Source organism: Scyliorhinus torazame, chromosome 7 (assembly GCF_047496885.1).
Source record: "Scyliorhinus torazame isolate Kashiwa2021f chromosome 7, sScyTor2.1, whole genome shotgun sequence".
Lineage (NCBI taxonomy): Eukaryota > Metazoa > Chordata > Chondrichthyes > Carcharhiniformes > Scyliorhinidae > Scyliorhinus > Scyliorhinus torazame.
The window spans coordinates 42,530,851-42,548,615 of record NC_092713.1 but is presented as its reverse complement, the minus strand read 5'-3'; the positions used below and the strand labels follow the sequence as shown (position 1 = coordinate 42,548,615).

At 44.9% G+C, this 17,765-nt stretch overlaps 1 protein-coding gene across 1 annotated transcript in view; it reads right to left on the bottom strand.

The window, feature by feature from the left end:
• LOC140426175 (very long chain fatty acid elongase 1-like) overlaps positions 1-16,620 on the bottom strand; it is a 124,214-nt gene extending 107,594 nt beyond the window's left edge. Inside the window, exon 1 of the mRNA XM_072510612.1 lies at positions 16,458-16,620. The gene's annotated coding sequence lies outside the window, so the exon portion shown is untranslated. The remainder of the gene's footprint in view (positions 1-16,457) is intronic.
• Between the last annotated feature and the right edge of the window lie 1,145 nt (positions 16,621-17,765).

Here is a 17,765-nt window from a genome sequence, read left to right as displayed (position 1 = left end):
TATTAGTTAATTGAAAGTCTCAGGACTCTGATCACAAATCTTGTGATTTGTGCTGTAATGGTGCCAAGGTTTCCATGGGTTCAGTAGAAGACTACCGACGACTCAAACCATTTCAGTATGTATCTGGTCACCTCCCCTCAATCAAAACTGAATCCAGGCTGGGTTACAACTATATGCAGAAATAAGTTTTTACACGTGTAAAGCCAGAGTTAGGATCTAGAGTGTAGGAGGCTACCTTCATGTTATCTCACTGCACATCCCAAAGACAAGGAAGGTACAGGTTATACAAAACTCAGCACCACTACCAAAAAAAAAATCAGTGTTCATCATGCAGCACAGACGTTTTGTAGTGATAATCTTTTTCCTTTCAACCCTTCACCATGTCAGAGTGAACAAAAAAAAAAGGTTTGTGCACTAATAATAATTCCCCACCCTTTGAGAGACTTGCCTCCTCACCCTGCCCCATAACAAAATTACACAAGTCATGCTTCAGTGAACCTCAAATAATTGAGGATTTTACAAAAGCACATTTACACCTCCTGTAGATCCATTTCCCATTACCATCTGTCACTTTACCTGCCTGCTTCCCACCCTATTTTGTTCTTTATTCCCCTCCCCGTATTGGCTAAAAAGGTTTCAGTGCTGGCAAAAAAAAAAGTCAGCAAACTGAAATATGAAGTGAAGTGTTTCACTCCACAGATACTGCCAGATTTGTTGAGTACTTCCAGCAGTGTTCAGCCTTTAGCAATTCTTACTGTTTGCCAACCTCTAGGATGCACATCAACTAGAAACAGTTAAAATAAATTACAATGCAAAAGAATTAGATTAACCCATTTATTCTAGAGGAATAAAATGTCGAATGGTCATGATCCACACAAAAATGAGACCCTCAAAACATGCACTGGCAGTGTGCTTCTGTATCGCAACAAGACCTTGGAATATATACACTGGGGGCGGCGTGTGGCGCAGTGGTTAGCACTGGTACTGTGGTGCTGAGGACCCAGGTTCGAATCCCGGCCCTGGGTCACCGTCCGTGGAGTTTGCACATTCTCCCCATGTCTGTGTGGGTTTCACCCCCACAACCCAAAGATGTGCAGGTTAGGTGGATTGGCCACGCTAAATTGCCCTTAATTGGAAAAAGAAAATAATTGGGTACTCTAAATTAAAAAAAAAAAAAATGAATATACACACGGAAGCAAGAATGGAGTTGTCATGTTTTTGAAAAGCCCCTTTTCCTCCTTAAAGCTAAGAAGGCTGTGCTGGCAGCACGGTGGCGCAGTGGGTTAGCACTGCGGCCTCACGGCGCCAGGTTCGATCCCGACTCTGGGTCACTGTCCGTGTGGAGTTTGCACATTCTCCTTGTGTTGGCATGGGTTTCTCTCCCACAACCCAAAAAAGATGTGCAAGCTAGGTGGATTGGCCACGCTAAATTGAAAAATAAAATGAATTGGGTACTCAAAAATTTTTTTTAAAGGCGGTGCTTCAAAAGCATACTACCGCAATGTTGAGTTAGTGAATGCGCAGGCAATATGCTGCGAGGATAGTTTTCCTATTGGCCTCGACTACCTTTAGAAATTTGTTAAGAGAAAAAAAAATGATAGATCACATTCTGCACTGGCCACCCACTTCCAGTCGAGTAGTTAAAAGCCAGTTTTAAATTAGTGATTTAAAAAGAGCCACATGTTAAATGATCAGAATTAAATATCCTTCATTCAACTCTTCAAAGAGAGAGTTCACCTCAACAACTGAAGCCCAGTCAGTTACAACTTCATGACCATCACCACCCTTCCCCAGACTCACTGCAACAGTCAGTTTAATTGAGCCTGAGGCGCTCAAAATGCGACTACAGTTGGGTGGGATGTAGAAGAAAAATAAAAAAAAGAGACCAAAGAACAAAAAGATTTCCAGGACTCAAAAAAAGCAAATGCATATGCAGAGTCGAAGTAGGATTTGGGCCCCTGCTGCGATTCCAACTGGAGCACAGCCTGCTGACATCTTCCTCCGATCAGGTGAATGAATGGGAGGCACTGGAGAATTATAGGTACCCAGAAAATGACTTGGGCGATAGAGAGAAACGGAAATAAACAGCACCGAGGTTTCTGGTGCCGTTAGTCATTATTTCCAGAGGCCCAGGCTAACAAAACGTCAACTGGAGTTGGCTCAGGGAAGCACTTGCTTTGAAGTTCTCATTATAAAATCTTTCATCAGACCCTGCTGCCCTGTCATTAACGTCTGTAGAGAGATTAATTTTACCAGATACCCTTCCTGTTGCTCCAGCCAAAAGATCCGGTTAATGTCCAATCTGCAAGAGGAGCTAGGATAAAGGTGTTTTTTGTGTTGTTTTTTTTTTTTAAATTTGATTTTTCATGCAGACGAATTTGACTGCAAATTGAATACTGGAATAAACCACATCTAAATTGAAGGACACAGACTAGCAACTATCAAACCAAAGTTCCTTTTGAAGTATCCGAGAATTTTGCAGTACAGAAGGCTACTTGGATCATGCCCGTGCCAGAGGACTAACCTCTTTAAGCAGCAAGTTGCTTTTTGAGCTTCTGCCATTTCCTTGGTCACTCCTCAATATTCAGGTCGCATGCCATTCCCACAAGTTTGATTTGCATTATATCCTTATTATTAGACCTCCGTTATTCGAATTATACAACCTCTTCTTTCCCACTTTATCAAATTGCAAAACAATGAAAACATAATTTTCTTCTTCGCCTCCAATGAGCCCTATCATATTTTTAGACATTTGTCATTTCCTTTCATTAGCTTGCTGATTTTACCGATTGTTTCCTATTTACATTTGTACTCATCTTGGCTTTAAAATCAAGCAGAGAATTGGTCTCATACCTCCCAAGCATTATTTTAATTTCCCCTTCATCCAAGGAATTTTAGCATTGCTGCAAAGCAGGGACCTACTTCCGAGGATTTAATACAAGACACCATATCCTTCTAACTTCAGTAATTTAGTTTTAAAGAGATATCATCTATGCTTAATGAACGGCTCACCTTCACGAGCAGAGGAGATAGCAAGAGACGATGCCACCACAACGAGCTCCAGTAGACCACAAATTTGCATACAAATAAATACAGAAGCCAATATGTTTAATAGCCGAAGCCACCAATTTGTGGTTTTCAAAAAATAACCATTTGTGGATTATTCTTAAATACAACACCCCATCCCAAAAAGTGAAATTTGCTATTCACGAGACCAGTGGCCCTCAAATTGATAAGACAGTTCAGTCTTCAAAGTCCTATGTTGTAAAAATGGAATTTCAGTCACAGGGAACAGTGATCTCATTGTAACATTCCAACAGAGACACCTAGTCAACTGTGGGGTGCTAAATGATTTTTCTTCTGCCTATTATATATGATTATTATAAAAGATTAGTATTATTATACAAGCCATGCTGGAAGTTGCCTTAGACGAAAAACAGGAAACATTTGCAATAGCACCCCTCATATTCAGGCCATTCCAAAGCACTTAACATCCAATAGTTTATCACAACAGCCAATTGACAAAATACTAAAACAGCAACCACAAAAGATGGGCTTTGTGAGACACCACCTCAAAATCAGTCAATGAGGCAGTGGCAAGGTCATGGACTAGTAATCCAGAGACCCAGGTTCAAATCCCACCATTTGAATTCCGGGAGGAAGAAAGAAGAGGAGGAGGAAGAAAGAAGAGGAGGAGGAAGAAAGAAGAGGAGGAGGAAGAAAGAAGAGGAGGAGGAAGAAAGAAGAGGAGGAGGAAGAAAGAAGAGGAGGAGGAAGAAAGAAGAGGAGGAGGAAGAAAGAAGAGGAGGAGGAAGAAAGAAGAGGAGGAGGAAGAAAGAAGAGGAGGAGGAAGAAAGAAGAGGAGGAGGAAGAAAGAAGAGGAGGAGGAAGAAAGAAGAGGAGGAGGAAGAAAGAAGAGGAGGAGGAAGAAAGAAGAGGAGGAGGAAGAAAGAAGAGGAGGAGGAAGAAAGAAGAGGAGGAGGAAGAAAGAAGAGGAGGAGGAAGAAAGAAGAGGAGGAGGAAGAAAGAAGAGGAGGAGGAAGAAAGAAGAGGAGGAGGAAGAAAGAAGAGGAGGAGGAAGAAAGAAGAGGAGGAGGAAGAAAGAAGAGGAGGAGGAAGAAAGAAGAGGAGGAGGAAGAAAGAAGAGGAGGAGGAAGAAAGAAGAGGAGGAGGAAGAAAGAAGAGGAGGAGGAAGAAAGAAGAGGAGGAGGAAGAAAGAAGAGGAGGAGGAAGAAAGAAGAGGAGGAGGAAGAAAGAAGAGGAGGAGGAAGAAAGAAGAGGAGGAGGAAGAAAGAAGAGGAGGAGGAAGAAAGAAGAGGAGGAGGAAGAAAGAAGAGGAGGAGGAAGAAAGAAGAGGAGGAGGAAGAAAGAAGAGGAGGAGGAAGAAAGAAGAGGAGGAGGAAGAAAGAAGAGGAGGAGGAAGAAAGAAGAGGAGGAGGAAGAAAGAAGAGGAGGAGGAAGAAAGAAGAGGAGGAGGAAGAAAGAAGAGGAGGAGGAAGAAAGAAGAGGAGGAGGAAGAAAGAAGAGGAGGAGGAAGAAAGAGGAGGAGGAGGAAGAAAGAGGAGGAGGAGGAAGAAAGAGGAGGAGGAGGAAGAAAGAGGAGGAGGAGGAAGAAAGAGGAGGAGGAGGAAGAAAGAGGAGGAGGAGGAAGAAAGAGGAGGAGGAGGAAGAAAGAGGAGGAGGAGGAAGAAAGAAGAGGAGGAGGAAGAAAGAGGAGGAGGAGGAAGAAAGAGGAGGAGGAGGAAGAAAGAGGAGGAGGAGGAAGAAAGAGGAGGAGGAGGAAGAAAGAGGAGAAGAGAAACACAGCTAGGTTGGTCCAAAATGTTGTTGGTTCAAGATCCATTCAACTTGTGCATTAAGCTAACACAGCAGAGGGCAGTAGAGCGGAGCTGCTGATGGGCTGTTGCGGGGGAAATTTGTATACACCCGTGTGCTCACCCTAACTTCAAGGTGTACCCGAGCAAGAGACCCTAGCTGCTCAAGTGAAGACGCATCCAGCAGAGGGCAGTAGAGCGGAGCTGCTGATTGGCTGTTGGAGGAAATTTGCATACGTCCATGTGCTAACCCTAACTTGGTGTACCCGAGCAAGAGACCCTAGCTGTTCAAGTGAAGATAAGCATCCAGCAGAGTGTAGAGCAGAGCTGCTGATTGGCTGTTGCGGGGGAAATTTGCATACGTCCGTGTGCTCACTCTAACTTGAAGGTGGTTTGTGGAGGAGCGGTTGTCAAGTGACACTTATACCCGAAACACTTCTTCAGTGCTTCCCTCCCTACCCCCTCCTCAAAAAACCAAAAAGAACCACAAAAAAAAAACCGCTGTAAAGATCAAGAGAAAGGCTTGAGGGCAGGTAGAAGTTGAACCGTGATGTCACAGCCTGCAGGTAAGGGATTGGCTGGTGACTGGTAAGTAGTTTTTCTTTTATTTTCCCTCAGGTGTTATCGTGTGGGGTGCAGAGGTTGCTGAGCGAGTGCTTGCTGAGAAGGGGAGTGAACAACAGGTAAGCTCTTTCTTTCTTTTTTTATCAAAAGGGGATGGCAGGGAAGGTAGTGCAATGTTCCTCCTGCAGAATGTTTGAGATAAGGGATGCCGTCAGTGTCCCTGCGGATTTCATCTGTGGGAAGTGCACCCATCTCCAGTTCCTCAGAAACCGCGTTAGAAAACTGGAGCTGGATGAACACTGGATCATTCGGGAGGCAGAGGTGGTCATAGAAGCTTCAAGCATGGAGTTACTCCGAAGAATAAAGATAGATGGGTGACGGTGAGAGGGGCTGTGAGGAAGCAGTCAGTACAGGGATCCTCTGTGGTCGTTCCCCTTAGTAACAAGTATACCGCTTTGGATACTGTTGGGGGGAGGGGACTTACCAATGGTAAGCCATGGGGTACAGGTCTCTGGCACAGAGTCTGTCCCTGTTGCTCAGAAGGGAAGAGGGGTGACGAGTAGAGCATTAGTCAGAGACTCCATAGTTAGGGGGCTAGATAGGAGATTCTGTGGGAACGAGAGAGACTTGCGGTTGGTGTGTTGCCTCCCAAGTGCCAGGGTGCGTGATGTCTCGGATCGTGTTTTTGGAATCCTTAAGGGGGAGGGGGAGCGGCCCCAAGTCGTGGTCCACATAGGCACCAACGACAGAGGTAGGAATTCAGGGAGCTACAGTGGAAACTTAGATCTAGGACAAAGAGTTATTATCTCTGGGTTGTTACCCGTGCCACGTGATAACGAGACGAGGAATAGGGAAAGAGAGGAGTTGAACACGTGGCTACAGGGATGGTGCAGGAGGGAGGGTTTTAGATTTCTGGATAATTGGGGCTCATTCTGGGGTCGGTGGGACCTCTACAAAACAGGATGGTCTACACCTGGACCAGAGGGATACCAATATCCTGGGGGGGGGGGGGGGGGGGGGGGTAATTTGCTTATGTTCTTCGGGAGGGTTTAAACTAGTTCAGCAGGGGCTTGGGAACCCGAATTGTAGCTCCAGTAAACAGGAGGTTGAGAGTAGTGAGGTCATGAGTAAGGTGCTTCGATGTTGTGGCCATTTCAGAGACATGGATAGAGCAGGGACAGGAATGGTTGTTGCAGGTGCCGGGGTTTAGATATTTCAGTAAGCTCAGGGAAGGTGGTAAAAGAGGGGGAGGGGTGGCATTGTTAGTCAAGGACAGTATTACGGTGGCAGAAACGACGTTTGATGAGGACCCGTCTACTGAGGTAGTATGGGCTGAGGCTAGAAACAGGAAAGGAGAGGTCACCCTGTTAAGGGGTTTTCTATAAGCCTCCAAAAAGTTCCAGAGATGTAGAGGAAAGGATTGCAAAGATGATTCTGGATATGAGCGAAAGCAACAGGGTAGTTGTTATGGGGTACTTTAACTTTCCAAATATTGACTGGAAACACTATAGTTCGAGTACTTTAGATGGGTCCGTATTTGTCCAATGTGTGCAGGAGGGTTTCCTGACACAGTATGTAGTTAGGCCAATGAGAGGCGAGGCCATATTGGATTTGGTACTGGGTAATGAACCAGGACAGGTGTTAGATTTGGAGGTAGGTGAGCACTTGGTGATAGTGACCACAATTCGATTAAGTTTACTTTAGTGATGGAAAGGGATAGGTATATACCACAGGGCAAGAGTTATACCTGGGAGAAAGGCAATTATGATGCGATGAGGCAAGACTTGGGATGCATCGGATGGAGGGGAAAACTGCAGGGGGTGGGCACAATGGAAATGTGGAGCTTGTTCAAGGAACAGCTACTGCGTGTCCTTGATAAGTACGTACCTGTCAGGCAGGGAGGAAGTGGCCGAGCAAGGGAACCGTGGTTTACTAAAGCAGTCAAAACACTTGTCAAGAGGAAGAAGGAGGCTTATGTAAAGATGAGATATGAAGGTTCAGTTAGGGTGCTAGCGCATTACAAGTTAGCTAGGAAGGATCTAAAGAGAGAGCTAAGAAGAGCCAGGAGGGGACATGAGAAGTCTCTGGCAGGTAGGATCAAGGATAACCCTAAAGCTTTCTATAGATATGTCAGGAATAAACGAATGACTAGGCTAAGAGTAGGGCCAATCAAGGACACTAGTGGGAAGTTGTGCTTGGAGTCAGAGGAGATAGGAGAGGCGCTAAATGAATATTTTTCGTCAGTATTCACACAGGAAAAAGACAATGTTGTCGAGGAGAATACGGAGATTCAGGCTACTAGACTAGAAGGGCTCGAGGTTCATAAGGAGGAGGTATTAGCAATTCTGGAAAGTGTAAAAATAGATAAGTCCCCTGGGCCGGATGGGATTTATCCTAGGATTCTCTGGGAAGCTAGGGAGGAGATTGCTGAGCCTTTGATCTTTAAGTCATCTTTGTCTACAGGAATAGTTGCAGAAGACTGGAGGATAGCAAATGTTGTCCCCTTGTTCAAGAAGGGGAGTAGAGACAATCCCTGTAACTATAGACCAGTGAGCCTTACTTCTGTTGTGGGGAAAATCTTGGAAAGGTTTATAAGAGATAGGATGTATAATCATGTATAATCATCTGGAAAGGAATAATTTGATTAGACATAGTCAACATGGTTTTGTGAAGGGTAGGTCGTGCCTCACAAACCTTATTGAGTTCTTTGAGAAGGTGACCAAACAGGTGGACGAGGGTAAAGCAGTTGATGTGGTGTATATGGATTTCAGTAAAGCGTTTGATAAGGTCCCCCACGGTAGGCTACTGCAGAAAATACAGAGGCATGGGATTCAGGGTGATTTAGCAGTTTGGATCAGAAATTGGCGAGCTGAAAGAAGACATAGGGTGGTGGTGTACCACAAGGATCTGTTTTGGGGCCACTGCTGTCTGTCATTTTTATAAATGACCTGGAGGAGGGCGTAGAAGGATGGGTGAGTAAATTTGCAGATTAAACTAAAGTCAGTGGAGTTGTGGACAATGCGGAAGGATGTTACAAGTTACAGAGGGACATAGATAAGCTGCAGCGCTGGGCTGAGAGGTGGCAAATGGAGTTTAATGCAGAAAAGTGAGAGGGGATTTATTTTGGAAGGAATAACAGGACGACAGAGTACTGGGCTAATGGTAAGATTCTTGGCAGTGTGGATGAGCAGAGAGATCTCGGTGTCCATGTACATAGATCCCTGAAAGTTGCCACCCAGGTTGAGAGGGTTGTTAAGAAGGCATACGGTGTGTTAGCTTTTATTGGTAGAGGGATTGAGTTTTGGAGCCATGAGGTCATGTTGCAGCTGTACAAAACTCTGGTGCGGCCGCATTTGGAGTATTGCGTGCAATTCTGGTCGCCGCATTATAGGAAGGATGTGGAAGCATTGGAAAGGGTGCAGAGGAGATTTACCAGAATGTTGCCTGGTATGGAGGGAAGATCTTATGAGGAAAGGCTGAGGGACTTGAGGCTGTTTTCATTAGAGAGAAGAAGGTTAAGAGGTGACTTAATTGAGGCATACAAGATGATCAGAGGATTGGATAGCGTGGACAGTGAGAGCCTTTTTCCTCGGATGGTGATGTCTAGCACGAGGGGACATAGCTTTAAATTGAGGGGAGATAGATATAGGAGAGATGTCAGAGGTAGGTTCTTTACTCAGAGAGTAGTAAGGGCGTGGAATGCCCTGCCTGCAACAGTAGTGGACTCGCCAACACTAAGGGCATTCAAATGGTCATTGGATAGACATATGGACGATAAGGGAGTAGTGTAGATGGGCTTTAGAGTGGTTCCACAGGTCGGCGCAACATTGAGGGCCGAAGGGCCTGTACTGCGCTGTAATGTTCTATGTTCAGTGCAATAATGGAGTACCGAGTTCTTATTGAGCATGGTAGACTAGTACAAAAGGTGAAGTCACACGGGATCGGGGTGAGCTGGCAAGGTGGATACAGAACTGGCTAGGCCATAGAAGGCAGAGAGTAGCAATGGAGGGATGCTTTTCTAATTGGAGGGCTGTGACCAGTGGTGTTCCACAGGGATCAGTGCTGGGACCGCTGCTCTTTGTAGTATATATAAATGATTTGGAGGAAAATATAACTGGTCTGATTAGTAAGTTTGCAGACGACACAAAGGTTGGTGGAATTGCGGATAGCGATGAGGACTGTCGGAGGATACAGCAGGATTTAGATTGTCTGGAGACTTGGGCGGAGAGATGGCAGATGGAGTTTAATCCGGACAAATGTGAGGTAATGCATTTTGGAAGGTCTAATGCAGGTAGGGAATATACAGTGAATGGTAGAACCCTCAAGCGTATTGAAAGTCAAAGAGATCTAGGAGTAAGCTATGAGGAGCGATTGAATAAACTCGGTTTGTTCTCACTGGAACGAAGGAGGTTGAGGGGCGACCTGATAGAGGTATACAAAATTATGAGGGGCATAGACAGAGTGGATAGTCAGAGGCTTTTCCCCAGGGTAGAGGGGTCAATTACTAGGGGGCATAGGTTTAAGGTGAGAGGGGCAAAGTTTAGAGTAGATGTACGAGGCAAGTTTTTTTACGCAGAGGGTAGTGGGTGCCTGGAACTCACTACCGGAGGAGGTAGTGGAGGCAGGGACGATAGGGACATTTAAGGGGCATCTTGACAAATATATGAATAGGATGGGAATAGAAGGATACGGACCCAGGAAGTGTAGAAGATTGTAGTTTAATCGGGCAGTATGGTCGGCACGGGCTTGGAGGGCCGAAGGGCCTGTTCCTGTGCTGTACATTTCTTTGTTCTTTGTTTGTTTGTTCTACAGGTCCACAGGTCACTGAAAGGGGCAAAACAGGTGGAGAAGGTAGTCAAGAAGGCATACGGCATGCTTGCCTTCATTGGACGGGGCATTGAGTATAAGAATTGGCAAGTCATGTTGCAGCTGTATAGAACCTTAGTTAGGCCACACTTGGAGTATAGTGTTCAATTCTGGTCGCCACACTACCAGAAGGATGTGGAGGCTTTAGAGAGGGTGCAGAAGAGGTTTACCAGAATGTTGCCTGGTATGGAGGGCATTAGCTATGAGGAGCGGTTGAATAAATTCGGTTTGTTCTCACTGGAACGAAGGAGGTTGAGGGGAGACCTGATAGAGGTATACAAAATTATGAGGGGCATAGACAGAGTGGATAGTCAGAGGCTTTTCCCCAGGGTAGAGGGGTCAATTACTAGGGGACATAGGTTTAAGGTGAGAGGGGCAAGGTTTAGAGTAGATGTACGAGGCAAGTTTTTTTACGCAGAGGGTAGTGGGTGCCTGGAACTCGCTACCGGAGGAGGTAGTGGAAGCAGGGACGATAGGGACATTTAAAGGGGCATCTTGACAAATATATGAATAGGATGGGAATAGAAGGATACGGACCCAGGAAGTGTAGAAGATTGTAGTTTAGTCGGGCAGCATGGTCGGCACGGGCTTGGATGGCCGAAGGGCCTGTTCCTGTGCTGTACATTTCTTTGTTCTTTATTTACTTTCTATGTCCAACATAGCAAAAGGAAGTTGCCTCATGAGCACATTCAATTCACCTATGATAATGATTTTTGCTAGCCAATTAATGATCTCTCAATTATCATGGCTACAATTTATACTGTATTCTCTATCCCGACTCAAGTCAGCAGAAGTTCCACAGGGAATGTCAGAGTGTCCTCAGTTTAACACGGGTTAAGGAGCATTGCAGTACTGAGGCCAATATACCCTTAGGGTAGGGGCCAAAGGTTGGCCACCGGTACTTACAGGTGTGATCATGTCAGGATTTATATAGCTGTAGCATAAAACCGTATTGAGCGGACTACAGTGCAAAAGCCAGGACTCCATTAACCTCAAATCAATATTTTCAATAACTGTTCATGTGTACCTGGGCCATCACCCACCCCCTAATGTCTTGATAGGCTTCCACAGTTTTAGATCAATATTTAGAAATGCCCCATTCAATATTTAGAAATGCCCCAGAATAATCTCATTTGCCCAAGTCAAAAATCTAATTTTCCACTTCTATCGATATTGCTTACAATACTAACCAACCACGATAACGTGGTCATCTGTCCAAAGTAGTCACAAGTACTGCAAGTGGTAGAGGCCCCAGTACAGTACCTTGTGGAAGTCAATTAGATTACCCTGCCACTTATTCTACTCGTCTCCTGCCACTCAAGAAAGCCAATTTCCCAAATAGGTCAATTACATGGGCTTTAGCAGTCTTTTATAGAAGGACTTTTTAGTGTTTTCTGGAAAGCCATGCACTAGTTTCACTACTCGAATTGTATGAAAATGTGACCAATTAGGGATAGTCAAGCAGCCTTTGTATTAAAAATTAATTCCAGCTCTCTTGGTAATTTTCAGCCTTAGCCAAGTCTAGTAATGGTCTTTTGAATGAGATGTAAACTGAAGCCTCATCTGTCCTCTTGCAAGATCCTATGGCACTTTGAGTTGGTTATTCCTATTTAGCAACATTTCAAAAAGTGCTTTACAAATACACATTGTTCAAAGGTATGATCATCTAAGTGATAAATATTGGCAAGGCCATTAGGAGAACTCCCTAGGCAATGGACTTTTTCTTAAATAAATAAAATGCCCATCACCTTTCATCTGAAAGACAGTAGGCCCAAACAATCTTGGCATGATCACCTAAGTGATAAATATTGGCAAGGCCATCAGGAGAACTCCCTAATTCTTCTTTAAATAGGCAATGGGCTTTTTCTTAAATAAAATGCCCATTGCCTTTTATCTGAAAGACAGTAGTTCCAACAACAGCATGAAAAAGACATTTTAAGAGCTCCCAAGCTGCAAACAGACCAGCATGCATTTCAGATGCTGCCAAAGGAGCTTTGGCAAGTTGTATTCTGGTGTATTTTGTAGAGGTGGAGAATGTGAATATTTGTGCCAAATCAAACTGGCGTAGTCCTGGATGGAGGTGGTGAGCTTTACTGGAGAGTGGAGAATATTTCACCACACCCCAGATTTGTGCATACGCGAGACTGGTTCTGGATAATGGTGACCCCAGGATGTTGATGGTGGAGCATTCAAATGTTAATATAGTGGTTGCCCAAAGATTGTTGCTCGTGTTTTGCTGCATGCAGGCAAGAATTTCCTATCTGAGGATTTGCAAATGGAACTTGCCACTGCACAGCAAACATCCCCTATTCAGACCTCAATGATTTAGGGAAGATCATTGATGATCCAGAAGATGGTGGAGCCTAGGATTGTTCCCAGGAATTCATGCAGCAATTATATGCGGCTGAAAAACAACCTTCCTTTGCTGGAGTTCCTTGATACCACTCGTCCCATCCGCTGGAGTTCAGCTCCTTTTTTTTTGTCCATGTTTAACCAAGGCTGTAAATCTCAAGTTAGTGGTTCTGGTGGAACCCAAATGAGTATCAATGAGCAAATTATTGCTACGTGCATACTGCTCAGCACCGTCTGTGACCCCTGATGATGGGAGAACACGGAGCAGGTAATTAGATTTGTCCTTTTCTGTGCACATGATATACTGGGAAATATTTTCACTTTGTTGGGTGGATGCCAAGTTGTAGCTGTACTGGGGGGCAGTGTGGTGGTACAGTGGTTAGCACTGCTGCCTCTCAGCACTGAGGACCTAGGTTCGATCCCAGCCCACTGACCGTGTGGAGTTTGCACATTCTCCATGTGTGTGGGTCACATCCCCACAACACAAGGTGTTTAGGGTAGGTGGATTGGCCATGCCATGCTAAATTGGAGGGGGGGGGGATTTTTTATTTTTTTAAATCACATGGTATGGAAGCCAGACTGGGTATGTCACACCAATGAACCAAATGGGTTTTCAAACAAATCAACAAGGCTCTCATGGTCACCATTACTGAAACTAGCTTTCAATTGAAGAAGTGCCACGAGCTGCCATGGGTCTTGAACCCACATTCCCCAGAGGATCAGCCTGGGCTTCTGAATTACTAGTCCAGTGACATTACCACCACCACCCATTAAACCCTAATCTTCAGAACTACAGACAGGATGTTGTGGGAGCCCTTAACTCTATCCATGCACTTGGTCATTTGATATCACAGGCAGAATGTGAAATAGTAAATTTGCTAAAGACAGACTTCTGTGAGATCAGGAAGGAGGAATCAGGATTGGATCATCCACTAACATTTCAGGCCAAAGATGGTTTTAATTGCTTCAGCCTCATCATTGGCACTGAAGTGCTGTGCTCCATCATCATTCAAGATGTTTGTGGACAACCTCCTCTAGTTATTGGCTTAAATTACACACAACTATTCACAACCGGGTGCAGTACGACTGCAGAGCTGAGATTATTGAATGCAGGATTACTCAGCGTGTCGCATGCTGCTTGCAGTAGCATTCAGGGTGGCATCCTACACCTCATTCAACCAGGTTTGGTGGTAATGATAGAGAGATGCCACATCATAGGCTTAGAGTGTATGGTGAAATGCAACTTTGCTGCTGTGAATGACAATCAGGGCCTTATGGGAGCATGGTTGGTCGGAAGGTTTTTGTGCCCAAGTTTGACCTGACTGGAGACTCCATGGGGACCAATTTCTGAGACTCCATGGAGACTAATTTCCTCATGATTGCACCTCCTCTAGTGAGTCTGTGCCATGGGTGAGATAGAACATGCCCAGGAATGTTAGAGGAATCTGGGATGTTGGCTGAAAAGTACAATTTTGCAAGTGTGGTGATAACATGGGAGCTGACCAAAGTGAATAACAGGCCATAATTAGCCTTATTTCATTTACCATGTGTCATTTATAGCAGCGGGGCGAGGGGGGGGTGTCTGCGTAAGCTATTTGCTCTGGCTCCTTCCACAAATATTATAATTGAGGAAAAAGAATTGCAATTTTATTTTGAAGGCTAGTTGAATCTATATCCATCATCTAATCAGGCAGTGCAAATTTCAAATCCTAAATCACTGATGCTTATGAAAATACAAATTAGCATTATTCAGCCATTGGCCCTTTGAGCCTGGTCCACCATTTCCTCAATTTCCCAAAACGTTTGATCCACTTAATTAGTCAATGACCCTGTCTTCACAAACTTTTAAACGAGATGCCTTAAATGTGTCCCCTAGTTCCAAGTCTCCCACACGGTCCCTTCCATTGTCAGTCCCCTCAGGATCTTATATTCAATATCACCTCTCATTCTGCTAACTCATGAATACAGGCCTAGCCTTTCCTCATGGGGGATCACCCCAGAAATCAGTAAGAGAACCATCCTCTAGCACAGCGGTTAATAATAATAATCTTTGTCACTAGTAGGCTTACAGAAGTTAATGCGAAAAGCTCCTAGTCACCACATTCAGAAACCTGTTCGGTACACAGGGAGAATTCAGAATGTCCAAATTATCCAACAGCACATCTTTATGGGAGGAAACTGGAGCACCTGGAGGAAACCCACAAAACAAGTAGAACGTGCAGACTCCGCATAGGCAGTGACCCAAGCCGAAAGACGCGCTCGTTAGGTGAATTGGACATTCTGAATTCTCCCTCAGTATACCAGAACAGGCACTGTAGTGTGGTGACATTGTGACATGGGGATTTTCACAGTAACTTCATTGCAGTGTTAATGGAAGCCTACTTGTTGTGACAATAAAGGATCTTTATCTTTACATGCAGGCCAGACCAGGTTAAGGACAGCAGATTTCCTCCCCCAAAAGATGGGACATTAGTGAACCAAATGGGTTTTTAAACAAGTTTCATGGTCATCATTAGACTTTTAATTTCAGATTTTTATTGAATTCAAAATTTCCACCATCTGCAGTGGCGGGATTCGAACCCAGGTCCCGAGAGCATTACCCTGGGTATCTGGTTTACTAGCCCAATGACAATACCACCCCTATCTGTTAAAACCACCACACAATCTTAAATCAACATTCCTCAATGTTGTTTTCCTCTTATCGTCATACAGTACACATTGCATATAGGTCAACAACATCAGGCAACTCATACATGGTGATTTCCATGTTCAAAGCACAAGGGGAGAGAAAGAACAGGCAGATATACTCCCATTACTGAAGATATTAGTTTTGATGCAAACAAGATTGTGTGTGCTCACTGGACATAAAAATTAAACACTGAAAATCTGAAATTGAAAAGCCCATTCTCTCACACCCCAAAACTGGTGTCCAATGACCTGGGGAACACTAGTCAATCCTGTCAAGACAATTCAAAAGTGAACTTTAAAGAGATGATTAGAAATCGATTGGTGATCAAACTCCCAAGCAGGTTTTAAGACTGGGCAAACAATTCTTAACTTCATGGGCAACAATTCTTAACCTCATGGGGTGTGCAAGAGAACTGGGTTGCATTTCTCCCAGAACAGGAATTTCTTGCCTCACGAGACCCACCGCTATTTCCAAACCAGTTTGGAGGACAGCCCTGCCCATCCCACGCCCGAGGATCAGTGTTTTAATCACCTTCGCCGCATATAGGAAAAGGGTGGTGCTTTGAAATGAATGAGTGTCTCCAACACACACACACAAAAAAAGTGTAGTTGGGTATCAGGGGACGAAAATAAAAACAGATGCATTTTTTTTTTAAATAAAAGGGGCAAGTCTCTTCAGCCATTGTGGGAGACCTCTTTATAATTGTTGGGGGACAGCCCAATACTTCCAAAAGCGACACAGAGAAACAACAATTAAATAAAGACACAGAACCGAATGGAAGTCGAAACCCAAGTTACACACTCGGACTTAAGACATGTTTTTGAGCTGCAACCGCGTCCAAAAAAAAAAATGGGATTAGGTGCTTGATGGCCGGCAGAGACACGATGGGCCGAAAGGCCTCTTTTGTGCTGTAAAAAAAGAGCAAAAAGGGGGATGGGGAAAGAGAAAGAAAAAAAGAGATTAGGTTTTAAAAGGCGCCACTTTTGCTCACGGGGCCGATCAGATAATCAGGGAAAGCGGCCAGTTTCCCCACTCTGCAGACTTTGAACCGAAAGCTCAGCCCCATTAGACGCCCCCCCCCCCCCCCCAAATGGCGGAAGGGGGGGGGGAACCAGAGTATAACTGAGGGGAAAAAAGGAGAAAGACTCTGCCCGACTGTAGAATCAACTCACCGGGACTCCCGCACTCGCCGCAGTTTCGGGATGAAAGGAAGAAAAGTCAAAGTTTAACTTGTCTCGCCCAACCCTTCGATCAGCTGATGGAGCGACAGCCCCTGAGCTCAGGGCAGGGAGCAGCCGGTTGGATGGAGAGATGAGATCAGTCAGGGTTTGTGGGTGGGAGTGATGGCAATCTCAACATTCATTTGTTAACGGGGGGAGGGAGAAAACACTTCCAAAAAAAAAAGCAGCGTGTAAATTGACAACTTTGTGACAGACATGAGGGAGGAAGAGAAAGATAGAGGGAAAAAGAAAAAGCGGGCACAGAGCTCCCTCTCGGCCTGTCACAGAGAGAGCGAAAGATCAATATTTAAGCAGAAGTTTCTAACAGCGCCTGACATTCCAAGACCCTCACTGATTATTAGTCGACTAAAGCATGTAGCTTCCTTCAAATTCACGGTCTAGGCGTTTTTTTGCGTGGTGGGGGTGCACGGTGTATTTATGCCACCAGTTAACTTCATTGCAGTGTTAATGTAAGCCTGCTTGCGACACTCAAGGTTAAATAAAACCAAGCGTTTCGAGTACGGAAATGATTCAGCTAAAATAATTTTTTTTAAACGGGTTGCTTCGAGGTGGTCATTGCTAACTTTTTTTTTATTACACAGCACACTCTGCAGCTCCAGCGACAAGGGTGTGTGTGTCTGGAGAAGCTCTCACACGTGGAATAATAAATGACGATGGGGAAACTATCTAATTAGCAACAGTTTGTGTCGTGCAAGTATTGTCACAATCACTCCTCAAAACAGACATCAGGTTCCGGGTGCGGCGATGACCAGCTGAGTCGCACGTTTCAGCAGCTCCCGGTGAAACGGACTTTTGGGCTCTTGATAGGAGCCCCAACGGCAATTTTGACGGCTAAAAGCACTGTGCGGTAAACCAGAAGGGAATCCCCCCTGGATACGGATGAAAAAAGGAGGAGAAAGTGGCCGGATTGCAGTGGATCCTTTAGAACAGCGGCAAGGAAGGCAAGCAAAAACCAAGATGGCGTCGGAAGGTGGCAGTTTAACATGGGGCCCTGAACAACAAGAGCTCTTGAAATGCTGTGTGGAAGAGCTCAAAAAGGAAATGAAGAAAGAGCTGTTGGCCCCGATACTACAGGCGATCGAAGGGCTAAAGGAGGAACAAAAGACCCAGGAGCGGGAGCTTCGGGTCGTGAAGGCAAAGGCAGCCGAGAATGCGGACGACATACAGGGCCTGGTGGTGAAGACGGAGACGCATGAGGCACATCAGAAACGATGTGTGGAAAGGTTGGAGGCACTGGAG